The 10173-nt window shown below is 39.5% G+C and overlaps 1 long non-coding RNA gene across 2 annotated transcripts; it reads right to left on the bottom strand.

The window, feature by feature from the left end:
- Window positions 1-827: 827 nt before the first annotated feature.
- Window positions 828-8552, bottom strand: LOC107316987. 2 transcript variants are annotated; one of them, XR_004308032.1, is made up of 6 exons: window positions 6781-8550; window positions 6171-6238; window positions 5123-5220; window positions 4390-4591; window positions 3419-3540; window positions 828-2929 (listed from the first exon to the last, which is right to left on the bottom strand). It is a non-coding gene; the product is annotated as an uncharacterized LOC107316987 (long non-coding RNA). The 2 variants fall into 2 exon arrangements; XR_001556663.2 differs by having other exon boundaries at window positions 3419-4591; window positions 6781-8552.
- Window positions 8553-10173: the final 1621 nt, after the last annotated feature.

Raw genomic sequence — 10173 nt, 5'->3', positions numbered from 1 at the left:
TTCAGTTGCTATACAAATCCATGCTATTTTTTTTTTTTTTTTCCCTTATGGAAAATAAATGCTAATAGCAAAAATTATCTGGTAGCATTGCTCTGTGTACTTCAAAATAGCATGGGGTGGGATTGTAGCAGTAGAGGAAAGGCCAAGGGGTTCAATCCACACCCCCTCACCCCCCCAAATCTAATCAAATTCTCTTCAGCAAAGGGGAAGATGTCGTGTATCGCAGCAGCACGAGTCACCTTGCCAGATCTTATTTTGTTTTATATGAAAACAAGTGTTTAATTTCTCTCTGGTAGTTTTTAAAATCCACGTGAACACAGGAAAAATTGCCAGTGAATTTAACACATAATTCGGTGGCTCAGTACAGAGAACTGTTATGTATGTGCTCAGCTTCATGCGAGCAATTTACAATGGAGATGGAGGAACATGTGGCATGGTTCAAATTAAATGGATCCATAAGTTTTCACAAAATCATCTGCTTAGCATCTCTGGTGGAAAATAAAGAAGGAAAGAAGCATGGTAATCTAACAGGAATATGCACTGCTTTCCATTGACCCTCAGCTCATGCCTGAGAAAGCATGCAGGGTTCTCTGTGGGACATCCTGCCAGTGCAAGGAGTGAAGTAGGGAAGAGAAACAAAAATAATAATGTTCAATTCTTTGAAATGCTGTAATTTTGTGTTCTTGCACAATCTTCGGATTAAGTGTAGGGTAATTTATCTTTAAGGCAACAGCTTTTAGGGTTCCGCTTATGGAATGCATAGGATTGAGGTAAAATGAAGATGTAGTACTCAAGTTCAATTACATTTGTTTTTATTCTAGAGTTGATAGATCGTGTGTACAACCGCTGCAGTGTGAAATAACAACACACAGTTATTTGAACAGCTTGGAATTAGGGAAACATAACAAAATAATCAGCATGAAAATGAACTTAAACATATGACCTAATTCTTCCTTCATATCAGTTTAACGCAAGTATTGCTGTTGCAATATAAATAAAGCCCATTTCAGTGCAGCTGGTTCTTAGATAAGTGAAAATGTTCAGACTTCTGCTCTGTGGTCTTCAGTTTGAAATAAAATACCCAGCATTCTTCTGGTCTTTAATTTTTTTTATTTATTTATTTATTTTTTGGTAGCTAAAACTGAGCCAGTTGATTGCTAAAGAAAAAAGTGTGTGAATGTTTGCATAAATAATGTGGCTTTGTTTAAATTTGATAACGACCTTTGAGGTCTTTCTGTTTCATAAGCCAAAAGATTTTTGAAGCTCTTCTGCATAATTCAGTCAAAAACAGATGCTGTACGGCCGCTATTTGTCTCTGTTATTCAGCATCTCTGAAGCCACATTCCTTCACTCCACTCACTGATAGCTCAGCTTAGCACCCTTGAGGCTTAAATACCAAACTCTAGTGTGGGACGTTCCATAAGAAATCTACAAACTGCTGCTAGCTCATCTATAATGTTGGAATGCATATTTTTGTAAACTGTCTAGATTAAAAAGTAATTGGATGGATTCATTCTGTAAAGGCCCAAACTGACCATGTAGTATTCTAAAGTAAAGTCCCAATTGTCTAGTTGCTAATGAGGTGAATACAGTCATCTGGTTTTCTCTCTATGAGTCCCCGTGCTTTTTCCCTTCCTTTAACCTGCCTAAAGATGAAACTGTTAGCTGTGCTTCTTGAGGCATTTTATTCTGAGCAAACGTAGCGTGCAGGGGCAGTTTGCATCAGTTTTAAAATATTAAAGTGAATAGAAAGTAGAGATCATGCGTTATGTCTCTCATAATGCAGTGGAGGGGAAAGAAGAAGGTGAACGCAGAAGAAAGGCTGATTTTTCAGATCACCACTGTGGAGAGGAATGTCTGTCCACGCGTATTTGCACAAAGAGCTCCAACAGAGAGCTACAGATAAATCATTTTTCATACCACAGGATACATCAAAAAATAGTTCTGTTATTTTTTTTTTCTGTTTTATCCTCCCATTTATATAGGTATCTATTAAAAATAGGGTTTCCTTTTAATATTTTTAAATGTCAATATTGTGTCCAAATCATTTTTAACCCTGCTGCAGAATCCATCCCTGTCAATAGATATGAGTGACTTCAATTTTTTTCCCCTTTCCAACAACTTACCATTTTGACATGTAAAGAAGAGTCATTTTGTAAAATTCTAAACTTCTACAAAGGTAAGAAGTGGCAAAATAATAACAACATTTGTCTTCTGTCAGGAAATATTGACATGGTATTACTACAGCAAAATTGGTTTGTGTTGTGAAGTGTGTCTCATAGATAAATCAGGTCTAAGACTTTCTTAAGGTAACTAAATTGTACTTTAGTACTGATACATACAAGGATATCAAGACACAGAGTACGGGGCATTTTTTTCTTTATTTTTTAACCATGGGCTGGGTAGGAGCAATTCAGTTTGTGAAAGAGGTTCCTGCTCTTTATCTGCCTTCACTCTTCCTCCTGGTGCCAATGTGATTGAACATCTTGTGAACATACAGTGCATGCCTCAGCCTCATAAACAAACAAGCAGTGATGAGATAACAGAGATGAGATTTACAGACAGATGCCTTTTCCATGTCAGATTAATTGCATATCATTCTAGTACATTAGGACAAGCATATCTATGTTTTCACATAATTAAAGTATGGGTGAGACACGGGTAGCCAAAATGGCTTTGTAAATTCTTTATTGGCATATGCTGCTTATCAGCCCCAGCGCTGAATGCTTCTGCCTTATTTGTATGCCTGTGTGAAGGACTTGCAGAAGATTTGCAAAGTGCTGCTCCTCGTGGTCATGCTTTGCTGAGAGTTGCTAAGCTGACATCTGGCTGAGCATCTTCTTGCTCCAGGGCATCCTCCACGCCGTCCTAGGAGGTGCTGGCTGCTTTGCCAAATGCACGGTTTGAACTGGTTTCTTCATGCCTTGCTCTGCAGAACACCAATGGTTTTTCCCCATGAACTTGAGAGGAACAGCAGCGCACAATTAGCAGTTCTTCAATACTAGAAAATATCCATCTGCTCTTGGCACAACTGTTTGTCAACATATAAATAGCTCTGCTAGTAGCAAATAGAGCAATTTTCTGCATCTGCCTCATGCTTTCATTCCTCTATATGCAAGTGGCATTTGCAGTTTGGTAAAAGGAATTAATATACTTGCAAAAGTGTCACGTTTTTTCACGATGTCTTAAACGGAATGTTTTCAGGAAATAAATGGAAACATGAAGATTTTTCTTTCTGGCACTGGATTGTACTTTCCTACTCAAAAAGATATAGAAAGTATATCTGATTGGCTGTGTTTAATTTTGCATTGCATAATAAGTCACCTGCTGGAGTTTCTCACAGTTTTTCCATTCACTTGTATAGAGGCTAATCCTAACTGAGAAAGAAACAAGTAATTCTGTGACCAGTGGAACTTACCAAGCTCCGTTCCCTGCGGCTCCCTCCCATGTGTTCCTTTAGTGCCTAATAGTTCAGTTGAGTTCACACTGCAGGTTCTCCCACAGTAAGGTGCCCAGATTAGTTTCCTTAGATCGGACTTTCTGCTCACACAGAACAAGTAGAAATTTACACTGCATTTAACACGATGTGCAAATAAAAGTTTTGTTTCTTCAAAAAACAAAACAAAACAAAACAAAAAGAAAAACAAAAAAACCCAAACATTGGCATTTTAGAGCAGCATTTTACTTCCTCCCCATTCACTGATGATCATAAACGCCATCAGATTTGTAGTGGTAGTACTTAAGTATCTATAGTTGCCTTTGGTTTTGCATTCGGTCTTTATGAAATACAGCAGTAATTTCAAGCATGAGGAAGAGGGAAATAACCATTATTTCCTCAGATATCAACCTATTGTAACTAGGTTAGAACAATTGGTTTTCTAAGATAACCAGGCTGTTTGGTGTGGAGATGATGCATTTTCAATGTTTGTTACAAAGGATTTTTGGAATCCTGGGATTCAGAAGCCTTCACACCTTTGACAGGTGAGCTGAATAGCACTGGGATCCAAGTTGGCTCGCTACTAAAGAGGGAGCACTATATATTTTGGATCCGGGTCATGTCTGCACAATGGAGTTTGAATATGTTAGTTTTTTCCTAATCACAAACTTGTCACATAGGTTACTTCTTTGATTTATGGGAACCTGCTTGATAGGATAGTTGATGCTTGTCACATCATTAAGATAACTGTGGTTTGGGAGTTGCTCAGCTGCTTAATAATATATTGAAATATTTGTCTGCTCTTATTTCCCTGATGGAGTCAATACTAACGAAGAAGATTTTACCAGCAAATCCTAATTCTTTTTCTAATTACATCAATAATAATCAAGGTTATTAATGTCATTGTCTAATTTACCTGTGTTTACGTGAACTGTCATATAGCAGTACATTACCAAACGGCATTTCCTTCCTGTTAGCAATTGCTTCTGGGAGTCCTGGATAGGATGCACTGCAGTCAGCTCCATCTCATAGGAGAGCAGGTGATGGTATCCATGTTACGGGTTGCATGCTCCTTCTCCCAGCAGTGCCAGTTACGCAAAGGTTGGAGAACTGAGAAAAGCTCAGTGCTTGAACCCCATGAATATTTCTCTGCATCTGATTCAAAAGGAAAAATTATTCTCTTGTGTGCAGATGAAGAAAGATTGGGTTGTTGGAGTAAATGTGATGCTAGCAGGCTGATGGTTTGGCTAGGTTCCACGGCAAAAGTCAGAGTCTGAGGTGATTGTCAGTACAGGAAGGAAATATAGCTTTTCCATTAAGTTATTTATTAAGACTTTTCTGGATAAAAGGTCAAACAGAGCATTATTAGATGTTCAAGGGCACTGCCTAGATTCAGAAACTTGCATTTAATATATCTGGGTGCAACAGCAGACAAGAACTCAGATAGGAATTTCAAGCTATTTAGAGAGTTTCTTCCCCTCCTCGCAGCTGTTCCCATTACCTGGTGAATGCCTCTGTGGGCCCAGAAGGAGATGGATACTGTATGAGAGGTTGCTGTTTCAGATGAGCTGGCATGAGTAGGAAAACAACTTCCCTCAGTGTATATTTTTTAGTAGAGAAGGAATGAAAGAGCACAAAAGCTGTTTCTTGCTGATCAGTAAATTAAATATACAAATAAATAATCACCTTGGACAGCTATATATACCAAGATGAGCTGTGAACCTCCAGATGTCCTTAAAATCACTTGCACTGACCTCATGAAGCACAGGAATGATGAGTGGCCCCTTCATAGGAATGGGAACAGCAAAACCAAAATAAAACAGAAAAGAAGCAGTGAGTGAGTGAGAAGGCTGTTTTGCATTGATCCTGGGAGCTTAGTGCCTCGAAGAACTGTGCCTAGGCTTTGCTTCTGGAAGTTTAAGCACATGTAAATCACACAGCAAATCATTACAGTACCGATGGGCATTCAGAGCCGTCACAAGATTTCTCAAGCCTTTTCATTACTTTCTTTTCAGGGACTTAGAAGCAGCATGAATTAAAGAATAGATTTTTGTAACAGTAGCCACTTTTTAATTTTCCATATGACAACTCTCTTTTAATTTCTCATTCACTAGCAGAGCCCAGTGCAGAAGCATTGTACGTGTGCTGTGGGCAGGCTCCACCAACACATAATTCATGCCATACAAACCAGAGTGGGAGCCAAGCTCTGCTTCACAGTCAGCACAGTAGGCAGACAATGCCATACAAAAAAAAATGATATTAGTTTTAAAGGCAGGGAGTGCATTTCTCTAATGGATCTTAGTTATCTATTTACTTGGGGGTTTCCAGAAGGTAAATGATAAATGTGGTGTGCGTTCTGTACAGCCCTGCCTGCCCTGCAACAGCTCTCTGCCTGGGGATGGTGTGGTGATGCTATGGCACTCGTGCAAGGAACTGATGGTTCCAGCACCTTGATGTAGTGACAGCATGCATCCCTTTTTACTAAAACCGTGCACTAGACTCCAAACCTAAATTCAGCTATTATTCACCTAAATGTACAGCCTCATGTTTCATTCAGGATTACTTCAGTGGGGTTGTTTCTCACTGATTGCAGCTGAAAGGCAGACAAATCAGGCTTGTTATGCTTAAGGGCTGTGAATATTTTTATTTTCTTTTTTTTTTTTTTTTTTTCCAGTGGACCTGATGCCAAAGTGGTACCATTTCCTCCAAAGTAAATGGGGAGCAATCACCTTACCTTCGTTGTCATTCACCTTGCCATTAAACCTGGCTCTCCTTCATCAGCATGATGATCGGAGTCTGAGCCTGCGAATAATCAGAGTAACACAGTGCAGTATTTAGCAAAGCAGCTGCTGAAACACAGCCCCTCATCCCCTTGTGTGCCCCAACAGTGGCCTGCAGGAAGAGGCTGCTGTTGTTTCTCTCTCACCCTTTCCCTTCTCCTGCTTATATAAAAACTGAAGGAGGGTGAGGTTTTGTTTTTTTTTTTAACCAGAAAAGAAACTTGGAACTCAAGTCAGTATAATGGGAGATTTAGGGTTTGGTCCTGCTGGAGAGATCAGATGTTGACCCAGATCTCCATGAGATATGTGGCTGAGGCTGCTGGAAGGACATTCCCTGAGAGGAGGCAGGTGGGGATCCTAGCTTGGAAAAAGCCACTTTGAGGACAGGGCTGGTGTGTAAGCTACAGGTAGCAGGGAGAGTTCCAGCAGGGACTTTTCAACCCTTCTTCCAGGCTGCTGTCAAAGACAAAGCAACGAACTACAGCACACCCGTGGCCTGAGCCCTACAGCATGGGTGTGGGATTGGGGCGTTTCCTCCCACCTCTGCCCACCATGAGCCCTCACCTTGTCATGGGTACTCCCACAAGCTCAAGTCCCCACAGGTGGTGCCAAGTTGGAAAATCCCATGGGATGCACAGGATGTGAAGTCTCACAGGCTGCTTGGCTGTTCACAGGCATAACTTCATGCATTTGCACATCTCACATTGGACCTGGGAAGCTCTCAGAGATAGGCAGTGAGTTGAGACTAGACTGCCTGAATCCTTTCCCACATTCAGCATTAGGAAGCTCCCCAGTGTCACCCAACATGCCATAGTGGATGATGGCTGGCATGTGCCTGACCTGCTGGGATTATCCCACTTTTACCATTATTGGTATAAAAAGCTGAAGTTCCAAAAAGATTCGGCAGCATTTAAAATGAAAAAAAGTCTTACCTTTGGTAAAGCTTGCCTTTTATTTATGAAATTCCTAGCATAAATAAAGTCTGGTTACTGTAGACCTAAAAACCACAAGACTTTAAAGACATTTTTGTCAGATCATGGTAAGAACAACCTTGATGTGGTTTTCCAGGCTTTGAATTATAATGTATGTCATCAGCAATGTTAGTTGTTATAATTTACTCCTGACATTAAGATCTTGCTTTTGGGCATATAGTTGCAAATGTATCCTATTCACTTTCTTACTTTTAAATGCCCTTCATGTTTCAGTAAGACAATCCAATCAAAACTAAAGACCAAATGCACTGTAAAACAAATCAAGCATACAAACAATTCTTAAGCATTCCCCTTGTAGTTTCAGTTGCTTGCCCAAGGCTTCTAAACTTCTTAAGCTATGTAATCATGAAGCATAGAGAGGTTTTCAAAGGAAATATTTATATCGTATATATTTTATATGTTGCTTGGGTTGGAATTTATTAAAAGAAAGCCATATATGTATGAATTTATCATCAATTTAACCATTTTGATCTAAAACCCACCAGTACACAACATCCTCATTTAGAAGTGTTTCTTTCTGATTTTCTTATTTCAAATAAGAAGTTTTATGACAATGCTTTGGATGTGAATAGTTGAGCTAAGGGATATACACCTCTGGGTGAAGCAGAAGTCCCCCATGAGGAGAGATGCTTTCACTTAATGATAGTCATAAAGCTGATTTTTAAAGCTATACAAGTCACTGATTCTCTGTCTTCAGCCTTAGGCTGGATCCCATATTCTGTTGCTTTCCTTCAAACCAGTCCATGTTCTGCACATTAGAGCAGAATTTGTGTTTTCTTGTCTTTCTGTACCCCTTCATACAGAGCATGAGAATGAACAAAATCTTTTTAAAGCTCTGGAAGAAACTAGCCCCCTAAAAAGCAGCCCCAAGGAAAGGGTCGTAAGGCTGAAGTAAAAACAGGAATCCTAACTGACATCCCTGGTTTGGGGTTTAATCTGAAGAAGAAGCAGATGAGCTTTTCACTGTGTGATAACCATCCTCCTGCCCTCCTCAGCTGCAAATAATTAAATGAGTTTCAGTAAGTGTGACATAAGATCAGCTCCCAAGAGCTTCCGCCAAGGAGCACTTATAAGGCATGAATTAAATAAAGGTTGAAGTACTTTTAGCCAATCAGCAGGTTTCTCCTAGAGAGACAGGAGCTCCTTCATTTAGGAACCTGACATTTGGTGCCAGTTCTACCGAGCAGAACAGATCTCACCAGTTACGGCGGTAATGAAGGAGCGATGGTGGTATTTGCACTTGACTCGAACGCCGGCATAAATTCTGGTCCTCGTGCAGAGCACTGCGGCTTCTCTGAAATAAAGCATATTTCAGCCTCATTAACCAATTTAAGATCTGAAATGAAATGAGATAAATTTAACCTAAATCCATCTTGCCCAGGCTGGCATTAAGAATTAGCATCTCTGGGTCTGCAAGGCTACTGGAAGTGGCCATTCCTGGAAAGTAATATTTCCTGAGGTGTTTTTGTTAATGGGCACAAAATTTTAATCAGATCAGGTACGTGCATCTTGCTTTGTGAATATTACTGGCACCCATGGAAACTTGCAGTATTCCTGCGCTAGAGTTTCAGGCAATGATTAAATCTTAATGCATTAAAATGCTACATTTACCATTTAGCCACTAATACAGAATTAGAACAATAAACACGATTATAAAATAATTACCACTCATCAGAATAACCTTTATTTCAAACAGCACGTTTCAGTCGTGTTCATACTGCACAATTAGAACCATTAGAATATGCTCAGTTTTCACCAGGATGGCCAGCCAAGGCGGAAGGCTGAGACATAAAAATGGTAATTAAAGCCTTGAAAGAAGGTTACATTGGCTGTTATTTGTTGTAAGGATGGCACCGTCGTTCTCATGGCTCAGCCTTCTGGGATTGGCCAAACAGGTGAAGTTTCCTCATTAATTAATTTTCTCTCAGCTTCAGAACAGCCAAAAGTAGAACTGGAAATAACCTGTTTCTGAAGGGTCACCTCTACGTGACACCCCTGTATTGGTGTCATCAGAATTAATAGGAAAACTTGCCTTAAGCTTAATTGGTATTTTAATGCCTACATTTTTAAATTACTTGAACACTTTCTTAATTAAACTGGAACATTAAAAATGAAACTGCTTTTTATTTTATGCTGTTTTCTTCATATTAAAGTATTTCAAAGATAATTGCAATCCATACGGAAGGGTGGCTTTTTTTTTTTTTTTTTTTTTTTTAATAAAAAAGTCTTGTACTCAATACTACACGTTAATTATAAGAAAGAAACAACTGGGAACAAAACTGTAATGGGTAGTCCAAAGGCCAGCAGTGATTTCACCCCAATGATTGAACATGGCAATTGTTTCCCAGGTGTGCAGATCTTAATCCCACTGTGGATTGGTACTGCTTCCACTGCCTGTATCTTTAATATCTACATAGAGAGACACTGCTGTGGTTGTTAAGACAGTTGGGGAAACTCGTGCTTTACATCAGTACTGTCACAAGTTAAAGGTCCAGAGACCTTAAGCTAACGGCTCAAACCCAGCAAAGCAACAGAATGAAAAACTACACCTGTTATTCCTGCTGGAATTTTAAGGAAAATGAAGTGAACAATGAAATTTCTCAATGGCAATAGGGTCATTCCTTCCCTCAGCTTACGATGTCTGTGGAGAACTTCTGACATCTTTCTAATGTATGGATCATTTATTTTGTGCTTATTATGTGCTTTAACATCTCGCCTGTTGCTGTATCCTCATGCACCATCCTGAGATAAACCACATTCAGCAAATAAACCACATACTTGTCTTCACCTGCACCACTGCAGCTAGGGGTAGAAATGTGTTATTGAGCTTAATGGGTAAATCCATTAAATATTTTCAAGCTATGATTGTTGGAAACAAAATGCTAACTGATTGTAGTAAAGAGCCTTTTATATTCCATATAAACATAACTTGGCTCCCCTGGAGGAGCACAAAGAAGAAATGGGA

The sequence above is a fragment of the Coturnix japonica genome, chromosome 7 (assembly GCF_001577835.2).
Source record: "Coturnix japonica isolate 7356 chromosome 7, Coturnix japonica 2.1, whole genome shotgun sequence".
Lineage (NCBI taxonomy): Eukaryota > Metazoa > Chordata > Aves > Galliformes > Phasianidae > Coturnix > Coturnix japonica.
This window is presented reverse-complemented; position numbering and strand designations above follow the sequence as displayed.